Genomic DNA, 12,167 nt, shown 5'->3' with positions numbered 1-12,167 from the left:
CTAAATTAATTCTGGTTCATCCACACAATGAAATATAAAGCACCTATTAAAAGTGACAAAATGTATACAAATGTGTATGTTTTAAAACAAAACTATATCTACATTTATTTACATGGAAACAGAAAAACAGATTACAATTATACTGAGTGATCTCATTTTAATAAAATATGAGTACATGAATGTGGAAAGGACATTCATTAAGCCTAGGGAACAAAAAATCTCTGGAGGTATATGTAATAAAGTTTAACTGTAGTTTAGGTGGTAGGATCAATAGTCATTTTTTTCCTTCTTTTTTTTTTTTTTTTTTTTATGCAGGCCTCTCACTGTTGTGGCCTCTCCCGTTGCAGAGCACAGGCTCCGGACGTGCAGGCCCAGCGGCCATGGCTCATGGGCCCAGCCGATCTGCGGCATGTGGGATCTTCCCAGACCGGGGCACGAACCCGTGTCCCCTGAATCGGCACGCGGATGCACCACCAGGGAAGCCCTTTTCCTTCTTTTTGATTACCTGTATCTTATCAATTTTCTACAGTGGACAGGTAAGACATGTATGATACTTTAAAAATATCTCTCAGAAAGAAAAAAAAAGAAAAAAATGTTCTTGAGTTTTCCACTTAGATGACTTGTGCGAGGACAATGATACCATTTTTTGGTAGAGAATGTAAGAAACTTGTTTAGAATCGGTTAGCTGGTCCAATGTTTTATGAATTTAACTCCAATGAGAAGCTATGTCTATTTAGACACACCATTTCAGCTCAATTGATGTCTCTGAAAATATAGAATTCAACAAAATGTTTCTGTTTGTTTAATCTGGCTATAAGGTAAAATTAAGAGTTTGACTGTTTCCATATTGCTAAAACTTTTACTTACCTTTGGGTAAAATTCTTTTATTTTGATTCCTCTTGCAAGTATCAGCACTAGAACCCAAGGATGCATTGCTCCCCTTTTAACACTCAAGTCAAGCTGTAGACACACACCTTGCTATGAATCCCCTGAGGCCAAATCAGGCACATGGGATTTTCCAAAGGACCTCACCAAATGTAGGAGAGAATTCAAGGAATAGGAGTGGACAGAAAGTAAGCAGCACCTGAATAACACAGGCAAATTTTGCTTCCTCTGACATTTGGTTCGCTTTCCCCTACCTCATGTCCATTCTCCCCATCTCCCAGCACATTTCAAGGTGGAGGGTTCGGAGCCACCACCACATAGCTGCCTCCTAGATACCTGGATACCCTCATGGGCCAGCCTCTGCTGTGCGCTATGGGGAATGCTAGCCACATGTGGTCATGCAAACTTAAGTTTCAATTAATTCAATGTAAACAGAAATTAAAATTCAATTCCTCAGTTTCACTAGGCTTATGTCAAGAACTCAATAGTCAGCTATGGCCCACAACATAGAACCTATCATCACAGAAAAATCTATTGGCCAGTGCTGCTCTAGAATTTGACCAAGAGTTTGTCCCCACCCTCAAGCATACCAAAAACCCTCTGACAATTCTGGTTCCTGTTATGAAGACTGGATTTTTCCTCCAGATAATTTGATCAGTGCCAGAAATTACTTCCCTCTTCAGGTGAGGCACCCCTTCCTGTGTCCGTACTCTTGCCTCAACTTGGCACTGATTCATTTTCTATCCCTTCACCGGAGAGCAGCTCTAACTGTCACTCAACTGAAGTTATCCGCTTCAGGAATAAGGTTGTTATCTCGCAGCAGGTTCTATTTAGGACTGAAGCCCTCCCTTCCAGTGGTATTCCACAAGTGGGAGGCTCTTGTCATTCCAGCCTCACTGAAAAAAATTAGCTTAGGTGTCCAGTCAGAACTAAGTCATCCTGATATTTTGCTTTATTTTTCAAAATGAGTCTTGCTGCACACTATTATCCTGCTATGATTGTGCCATCATCACTGCCTTGATTCTAGAATTTTCTCTGATCCTTCATCAGATTTTGCATAATATGGAGGTTTCACACTGAGCTGATCTCCTGGGTAATTAGAAGTCTTCTGCAGCTTGTAAGGCTGTAGCTACTGAAAGGAACTTCTTTCTTGGCCTTTTGGGTTACAGTCCTCACCAAATTCATAAGCATGAATTATTCCACAGAATGTCACTTTGGGAGAATATTTTCCTTTGCATACAGAGAAGTTTTTTTTAAACATCTTTATTGGGGTATAATTGCTTTACAAGGGTGTGTTAGTTTCTGCTGTATAACAAAGTGAATCAGCTATGCATATACATATATACCCATATCTCCTCCCTCTTGCGTCTCCCTCCCAGCCTCCCTATCCCACCCCTCTAGGTGGTCACAAAGCATGGAGCTGATCTCCCTGGACTAATATATACTACCAAATGTAAAATAGATAGCTAGTGGGAAGCAGCCACATAGCAGAGAAGTTTCCTTAATGACTCAGCCTTTCTCCAGGTTTTTTCACCACCCACATACCTGGGCTGCTCATTAAAAATGAACTGATCTAGACTAATTTCTTACACTCTTAAAGCGGTCCCACTGAGTCACAGATTCGAATGCTTTAGTGCCATGGCTTTCACACATTTTGAGCATGACCCTCTAGTGACCCAGCGTGCGTGCCTGCACACAACCACATGCACACTCACACAACAAAGTGTCCAACTAATATTTGCCCTCATTTCATGTGATCCACTCAAAAATACTCTATTTATTTTGTTCCATTATTTATTTTCAATTTTTATTTCATCACTGAATAGTGGATAACAAACTGGCATCGTATATTAGTGTGGCCTGTTATGATTGTTAGGCAAGAGAAATCTCATTTAACATAGCCTAGGTAAAGGGAGTATGTTTTGGAAGGTTGAGAAGTGTTCATAAAAATGAACGAAGAAATGAACAACCAAGCTTCCAGATGGCAATAACCAAAACACTCTGGAGCTAGAAGCAGGGGCTTGACCACTGTTTGTTAGAATACGGCACGTTCTTCTCTCTCTCTCTCTCTCTCTCTCTCTGCTCTCTTCTCTCTTTTCTCCTCTCTCCTCTGATTGGACTACTTTGGGACACGTACCCTCTCCCCAAACTGACAACTGATCCTTGTGGCTGGCTTAGTAAGGTCACATCAGGATATGGAAGCACTCATCTGAACCATGGACAGTATTCAGGGTGTAAGAAGAGGTAGTTTCTTTGAGGAAGAGCTGGTAGCAGAAATGTCACAATTAAAAGAATCACTGGAAGCCAGATAGCCATGTCAACTTATGAAAAATGTATCTTACCCCTTGATTGCCTAACATATACATACCTTCTTTCTATAACATATTTTTAAAAATACCCCTCTTTCCAGTATCATTAGCATCAAGAATAATGAAATTTCCCCACATGCAACCATAAACTTGCCTCAGCCTCCCCTAGGTGAGACAACTCAGGGTTGGTTAGATTAATAGTCACAGCATCATCTCTAAGTCTAGAATCTCAAAATGACATCTGTTCCTCTGGACCAAGTTCAAATGTGGTTCCTTATGGTCATATACCCTATGACTTAGTGACAAATTTAACCACCCACAAGGTAACTTATATATAATAGTGAAACAAAACCAGAATAAAATAGCTATAAAAAAACTCCCATTTAATAGAGGGAGAAGGGGAAAGTACCACACAAGGGCGCACATACTTTACCCTGATGCACAGTGATAGCAAACTGAGTTGAAAACATTCCTTTGTTGACTAATTTTTTGGCTGCAGAAGGAATTATTTGATCAGGCAACCTCATGGTTCATGGTTCTGCTCCCATTTTCCAAGTCCTTCAAGGCTGTTCCTGATAATAGAATTAGGGCTAATTCTAGATCACATGCTTTTTTAAGGTTTGGTCAGTTTCTCCCTCCCTTGATCATAGACTATGACTAGGAGGTGTGTGATGTAAGAAAATACAGTTGACCCTTGAACAATACAGAGGTTAGGGACACTGACCCTTCCCGCAGTCAAAAACCCACATGCAACTTATAGTCAGCCCTCCTTATCCATACCTGAGGTTCTGCATCTGTGGATTCAACTAATGGCAGATTTTGTGGTACTCTAGGATTTACTAATGAAAAAATCTGCCCATTAGTGGACTGGCACAGTTCAAACTCATGTTGTTCAAGGGTCAACTGTAGTACATTCCATTTATACTATGTGTTTGGCGGCAAAGGAGAATTCGTGCAAAGGAAGGAAGACAACACAGCCTGTGGATTATTGTGAGCCAGACTGTGACCCCATTTTACCTCCACTACTATTATGAATGAACTCCAATGAACAAACATTTATTGAATGCCTGCTGTATCTGATTCCTCCTCTTGGGGACCGGATTAAGCCAATATGATTGGATGCCAGTCCTACGAGCTAACTCTGAAGAGGATTATGGCATTTGGTGGCCTTATCAAGAAATGTAGTTACTAAGGGCAGCCAGAAAAGACTGGGCAGACCACAGGGCAATTTCAGCACTGCCATATGAGTTTCAAAGCTGGAGAAGAAACTGCAGATCCAAGAGGGTGAATGGAGGGTCCAAAATGAGAACTCATGCAAGAAATAAGAAACTGGAGAAAAGGAGGGACAAGTCAGGAAACAGAGTGATGTCAAGGAAAAGGGGTCAAGGACTTTAGCCACAAATAGGGCTCAGGGGTTTGGAGCTCTCTGTTTGCTGGGTGCTGGCTGTACAGGGATGAATCAGAGTCAGAGTCAGGAGTAGACAATGGGCCAACATAAAATCCAGTTTTACAAACTACGCTGTTGCCAAGGTTCTGGCAGAAGATACAGCAGTATCCTCCCTTATGGGAATTTTGCCACCTACCCTGTGAAATGAGCAAGAACACAGTTCCTTAGGGCACAAAGTAGTATGGTGTAGTCAAAAGAATCAGAATCTAGAAATCAGAGAAACTAATTTTTTTAATTTATTAATTCAACAGATATTTATTGAGTGCCTTTTATATTTATTTATACTGTCCTAAGGGCCGGTGATACAGCCATGAACAAGACAAGGCTCCTGCCCTGCTAGCTTAGATTCTAGGTGAGCAAGTGATGCAGGCAGTTACCTCCCCGGGATCTCAGCTGAAGGATTCTCTTTAGTCAGCACCCCAGCTTGTCCCAAGGTGATCAAAGCCTAATGGGGTTCACCTAGTTGAACCCCATTGAACCTAGTGAACCTAGTTGAGCTAGCTGGCACTGTGGATTTATGCATAGCCTACTGGTGGAGATAAAGGAGCAGGGACTCATTTCCTTCTCCTCAGCTCTGGGGTCTGTATCGGGAGGTAGACAGTTGGATGTAGTTTGGGAGCTAGTTTCTAAATTCCTTGAGGGCAGGGACTTTGGTTCATATATGTGTCCGAAGGCTTAGAAGATTATTCAGCACTTAGTAAACACTCAAAATTTTATTGAATGAGTGAATTAATCCATGGAGATGAGCTAATTGTGGCATCTTTTTGCACTGTATTTATAGTGAGACAGCCCACTAGTGAAAAAGGGAAAAATTTAGTCAAACAGGCATTTGGTGGCATAGGGCTGTGAGTGAAGGGGTTTAAGACTTTTATAGCCACACTCTGGTAAAAAAAATGCATTTTTCTCTATTTTAACAAATTGATTCATTCTTTGATGTGACCGAAAATACCAGTTTTAGCATCTCGAGTTGGCTTCATAATACCTATATATATACACACACATATGTACGTTAAAGGCCTTTATGAAATGGGCCAAAAACATCAGAGAACCTGTCTCTCAGGAGTGACAGCTCCAAATGATTCGTTTGCGTTCTTTTCAATCATTACTGACACATCATCTAGTTAATCTTCTTTTTTTCTTCCCTGCTCTTGAAATGTATTGTGATGGTATTTTTAGTACTGTTAAAGCCAGAGTGTTAGCAACGTGCTGTTTCCCAGGGACAAACCAGAGTAGCCATTTGAGAGCTATGGAGTCTCTCTACTGTCCCTGCTTAATTATTTGAGTATTTTGGCAAAAGAAAAAACTTAAATCTAAAATACACATTTATTTGGATCTTGTTTGTATGCAACTTTTTAAAGTACTATTACCATGTTTATTGCTGTATATGTTAGTAGAAGTGATCGGTTAGTTTTTGATCATAGGCTGTCCTAGATCTGTCAGTCTCTATCCAGGCCCATCCCAGACATTGCCTCACTAGCCTGACAGTGTATTAGAATGATTCACCCGTGAAGAGAATATTGTCATATACTGTTGTGTGACACACCAAAGTCCTAGAACCCGAGGATGGAGAAATAGCAGCATGCATATTCCTTGGAAAGTGGGTGGTCCTCACGACTGCCTCTCTACTTTGCCCAGGACCTCGGGAGATAGGTTCCTTACCTATTGCATGTTCTCTGATACACAAGGCTACCTAGCCCTGCTTCTTGCCTCATTCCTGTTAGCTAGCTCTGTGGCTAGAGGCTGCACCTGATTCTCCCCATTCCTTCCTTATTGTCAACTTTCCCTACAGGAGCTCTCCTGCCACAGCAGTCTTTGTTCCCAGTCTTGAAACTTTATTCCTAATGTTTTTCTCTAGGGTTTCAACTCCCTTGGCTTCTGACCTCTACTTAGCATTCTACTCAAGTTTAGTATTCTCAGAGGTCATTTTATTAACAATTTCTGGCCTCTGACTCCTGAGGGAAAGGAAGACTGCAGATTCCACCAGGGGAGGGCGCTCTCCTGCTTCTGCCCCTGGGTCTGCCCCCATCCTACTCCTCTACTCCACCCTGCTCCGAGCATTTTATGTGGCCAGTATTGAGTCATGGTGTATAATAACTTCTTTTTAGGAACCATATCTGACTTATTCACCATATCATTATCTTTTTCGTCCAATTGATATTAGGTAAATATGGTTGTCTTTATTATCACCATTTTGTAAATAAGGTAAATGAAAGTCTGAGGCAAAAAAAATAATATTATCTAATAATATGCAATAACTTGGTGATACAGTCAGACTTTCCTTTCTCCTACGTTTCTTCCTTCATCACTTGGCAAAAGGAACTTTGCAGATGTGATTAAGAAGCTTGAGATAAGGAGATTATTCTGGGTTATCCAGGTGAGCCCAATGTAATCAAAAGTGTCCTTATAAGTGAAACAGGGAGACGGAACTGTGGGTCAGAGAGAGCTTTGAAGATGTGAGGCTGCTGGCTTTGAAGATAGAGCAGAGAAATCATCATAAAGAGCTATGGTCAGAGAGAGAACACTGGCCAGATCAGGTAGCATCTCTTAGGCGATGGTGAGGGTCTTGTATTTAATTCTGAATGACAAGGGAAACCCTTGGAAGATTTGGACTGGAATGATCAGGGTTGGTTGATTGGAGTTAGTATTCTCGCTGACTGTAGAAAAAACAGGAGTGTATTCAGCAGATAGAGTGTCAGATATAAGAGGATAGAGTGGTTGGAGTTCATGGAAAGTTTGGAGGTAAAATTAGACTAGTTCACATGGTGAGGTACTGTAGAGGCCAGGGTGGGCGGAGCCTGCAATAGGAAGGTAAGAAGTCTGGGCTATTTATTAGTAAATGAGTGTTAAGGTTATTTTCTAGATAATCTGAGGGAAAAACACAGTGCTGTTAATTCTAAAAAATAGATTGAATGCCTGTACTGATGGCCTTCTTCCATTTTACCTGTGCAGATCAAGGCAACCAAAAAAACAATTTTTTTTCTCTTAAAATGAAATTTAGGAACTCTAGTTTCTAATGAGAAACCCTCAAATTATCACTGGTCATACGTTTAAGTTAAAAGTACCTTCACTGTTGCTTAATATAGTCCCATTTTGGAAATAATAATTGCTAATGTTGTTCATGAAAATATTTGCTTTATACTGCTATGTAAAATAGCTTTTCTAGGGGTATCTCCCATTTATAATAGAAAATATCAAAACTGATGGAGGATGTGAAACATATCAATACTTATTCTACTTGCATTATTAATTAAATATTTTAATTAGAATACAGTTGACCCTTGAACAACATGGGCTTGAACTGTGCAGGTCCACTTACACTCGAACTTTTCTTGATAGTAAGTAAGTACTACACAATCCACAGTTGGTTGAATCTGAGCATACAGAATAACCAGACACGGAGGGCCAACTATAAGTTATATGTGGATTTCCAACAGCACAGAGGGTCTGCAGCCCTAAACCCCATGTTGTTCTAGGATTAACTGAATACTACATATTGTACATCTATGGGAAAAATGAATGTTTACCTAAACCTCACACCTTATACAAAAATTAACTCTAAATGGATAATGGTCTTAAATGTAAAATGTAAAACTATAAAACTTTTAGATAACCACGTAGGAGACCTAGGGCTTTAGGACCTAGGACTATGCAAAAAGTTCTTGGACTTGAAACCAGAAGTGTGTTCCAGAAAAAGAAAGATTGATAAATTGCTCCTCATCAAAATTTAAAACTTTTCCTCTGTGAAATACTGTTAAGATGATGAAAAGACAAGCTAGCAAGTAGGAGAAAATATTTCCGAGCCATATATCTGACAAGAGGCTAGTGCTAGACTACAAAAAGATTTCTCAAACCTCAACAGAAGAAAAACAAGCGATCTAATTTTAAAATATGCAAAAATATGAATATTTCAACAAAGAGGATATATAAGTGGCATATAAGCACATTAAAAGAGATTCAACATCAGCCATTTAGGGAAATACAAATTAAAACCACAATGAAATATCATTATACACCTGTCAGAAAGGCTAAAATAAAGAATGTGACAACATCAAATATTGGTAGGGATGTGGAGAAACTGGATCACTCATACATTGCTGGTGGGAATGTGAAGTAATATTCTGGAAAACAGGTTGTCAGTTTTTTTAAAATACTAAACATACATCCACCATATAACCCAGCAACTGCAGTCCTGGGCATTTATCCATAAAAATGAAAACTTATGTTCACACAAAAACCTGTACACAAATGTTTGTAACAGCTTTTTTTTTCTTAACATCCAGGAACTGGAAACAACCCAGTATCCTTCAACAGGTGAATGGATAAATAAGCTGTGGTACATGCTCAAGTACCTTCCACCTTGAGAAAATAATAACCGAACCTCCCTTGACCCCACTCTGCCTGCTTTCCAGATACTGTCTCATCTTTCTGCCACTGTTCACAGAATAATTTGTCTAAAGTGCTGTCTGTACACTTTGTCACCACTTCATCACCTGCTCTTCTTTCTTGAACCCTTCCAATCATGCCTCCAACTCTTTACCACTCCCCTGAAACTGTATTGATCACAGTCACCTATGGCCTCCATTCTGCAATGGCAATGACCACTCTTCTGTCCTAATGTTGCTAGACCTCTCAGCAGAGTTCCATACAGCTGGCTTCCCCCAGCACCCTTTAAAAAAATCTGGCTTCCGTGATAGCACACGTTTTCCCCCTAGCTCCCTGGCTATTTTTTTCAGTTCTCTTTTCTGTCTCTTCCTTCTCAGCTCTACCTATTAATGCTAAAGTATCCTATAGCTCAGTACTAGACTCCCTTTTCTTCAACCGTTAACTTAATCAGTAACTACATTCCAGCCACACTGGATTTCTTTCTAATCCTTGAATGTGTCAATTCCATTCTCACTTTAGGGTGTTTCTCTTGTTCCCTAGAACATTATTCCACTGGATCTTCATATTACTTGCTCCCTCACCATATCCAATCTTTCCTTACATGTCCCTCCATCCTTGAATCTTCTGTCATTCATATTTTAGATCACATACCCTCATGGAACATATCCCTAACCACCTGGTCTAAATTAGCTCCTCACCTCCAGTGATCTTCTATCACACTTCTTTTAGTTTATTTTCTTCCTAGTACTTCTGCATAACTAAACTCATGTTACTTATTTAGTCATTTGTTTTCTGTTATCTGCCCAACACACCCCACTAGAATGTAAACTCAGTGAAAGCAGAGTAACTATTCTGACCACAACGCAATGAGACTAGATATCAATTACAGGAAAAGATCTGTAAAAAATACAAACACATGGAGGCTAAACAATACACTACTTAATAACGAAGGGATCACTGAAGAAATCAAAGAGGAAATTAAAAAATACCTAGAAAAAAATGACAGTGGAGACACGATGACCCAAAACCTATGGAATGCAGCAAAAGCAGTTCTAAGAGAGAAGTTTATAGCAATATAATCCTACATTAAGAAACAGGGAACATCTCAAACAACCTAAACTTGCACATAAAACAATTAGAGAAAGAAGAATAAAAAAACCCAAAGTTAGCAGAAGGAAAGAAATCATAAAGATCAGATCAGAAATAAATGAAAAAGAAATGAAGGAAATGATAGCAAAGATCAATAAAACTAAAAGCTGGTTATTTTATTTTATTTTATTTTATTTTTGCAGTATGTGGGCCTCTCACTATTGTGGCCTCTCCCGTTGCGGAGCACAGGCTCTGGATGCGCAGTCTCAGCAGCCATGGCTCACAGGCCCAGCTGCTCTGCGGCATGTGGGATCTTCCCAGACCGGGACACGAACCCGTGTCCTCTGCATCGGCAGGTGGACTTTCAACCACTGCGCCACCAGGGAGGCCCTAAAAGCTGGTTCTTTGAGAAGATAAACAAAATTGATAAACCATTAGCCAGACTCATCAAGAAAAAAAGGGAGAAGTTTCAAATCAATAGAATTAGACATGAAAAAGGAGAAGTAACAACTGACACTGCAGAAATACAAAGGATCATGAGTTATTACTACAAGCAACTAGATGACAATAAAATGGACAACCTGGAAAAAATGGACAAATTCTTAGAAATGCACAACCTTCCGAGACTGAACCAGGAAGAAATAGAAAATATGAACAGACCAATCACAAGCACTGAAGTTGAAACTGTGATTAAAAATCTTCCAACAAACAAAAGCCCAGCACCAGATGTCTTCACAGGCTAATTCTATCAAACATTTAGAGAAGAGCTAATACCTATCCTTCTCAAACTTCCAAACTATAGCAGAGGGAGGAACACTCCCAAACTCATTCTACGAGGCCACCATCACCCTGATACCAAAACCAGACAGTGATGTCACAAAGAAAGAAAACTACAGGCGAATATCACTGATGAACATAGATGCAAAAATCCTCAACAATATACTAGCAAACAGAATCCAACAGCACATTAAAAGGATCATACACCATGATCAAGTGGGGTTTATTCCAGGAATGCAAGGATTCTTCAATATACACAAATCAATCAACGTGATACACCATATTAACAAACTGAAGGAGAAAAACCATATGATCATCTCAATAGATGCAGAGAAAACTTTCGACAAAATTCAACACCGATTTATGATAAAAAGCCTGCAGAAAGTAGGCATAGAGGGGACTTACCTCAACATAATAAAGGCCATATATGACAAACCCACAGCCAACATCGTCCTCAATGGTGAAAAACTGAAACCATTCCCACTAAGATCAGGAACAAGACAAGGTTGCCCACTCTCACCACTATTATTCAACATAGTTTTGGAAGTTTTAGCCACAGCACTCAGAGAAGAAAAGGAAATAAAAGGAATCCAAATCAGAAAAGAAGAAGTAAAGCTGTCACTGTTTGCAGTTGACATGATACTGTACATAGAGAATCCTAAAGATGCTACCAGAAAACTACTACAGCTAATCAATGAATTTGGTAAGGTAACAGGATACAAAATTCGTGCACCAAAATCTCTGGCATTCTTATACACTAATGATGAAAAATCTGAAAGTGAAATTAAGAAAACACTCCCATTTACCATTTCAACACAAAGCATAAAATATCTAGGAATAAACCTACCTAAGGAGACAAAAGACCTGTATGTAGAAAATTATAAGACACTGATGAAAGAAATTAAAGATGATACAAATAGATGGAGAGATATACCATGTTCTTGGATTGGAAGAGTCAACACTGTGAAAATGACTATTACCCAAAGCAATCTACAGATTCAATGCAATCCCTTTCAAACTACCACTGGCATTTTTCACAGAACTAGAACAAGAAATTTCACAATTTGTATGGAAACACAAAAGACCCCGAATAGCCAAAGCAATCTTGAGAACGAAAAATGGAGCTGGAGGAATCAGGCTCCCTGACTTCAGACTATACCAGAAAGCTATAGTAATGAAGACAGTATGGTACTAGCACAGAAACAGACATATAGATCAATGGAACAGAATAGAAAGCCCAGAGATAAACCCACGCACATGTGGTCACCTTATCTTTG

The sequence above is a fragment of the Mesoplodon densirostris genome, chromosome X (assembly GCF_025265405.1).
Source record: "Mesoplodon densirostris isolate mMesDen1 chromosome X, mMesDen1 primary haplotype, whole genome shotgun sequence".
Lineage (NCBI taxonomy): Eukaryota > Metazoa > Chordata > Mammalia > Artiodactyla > Ziphiidae > Mesoplodon > Mesoplodon densirostris.
This window is presented reverse-complemented; position numbering follows the sequence as displayed.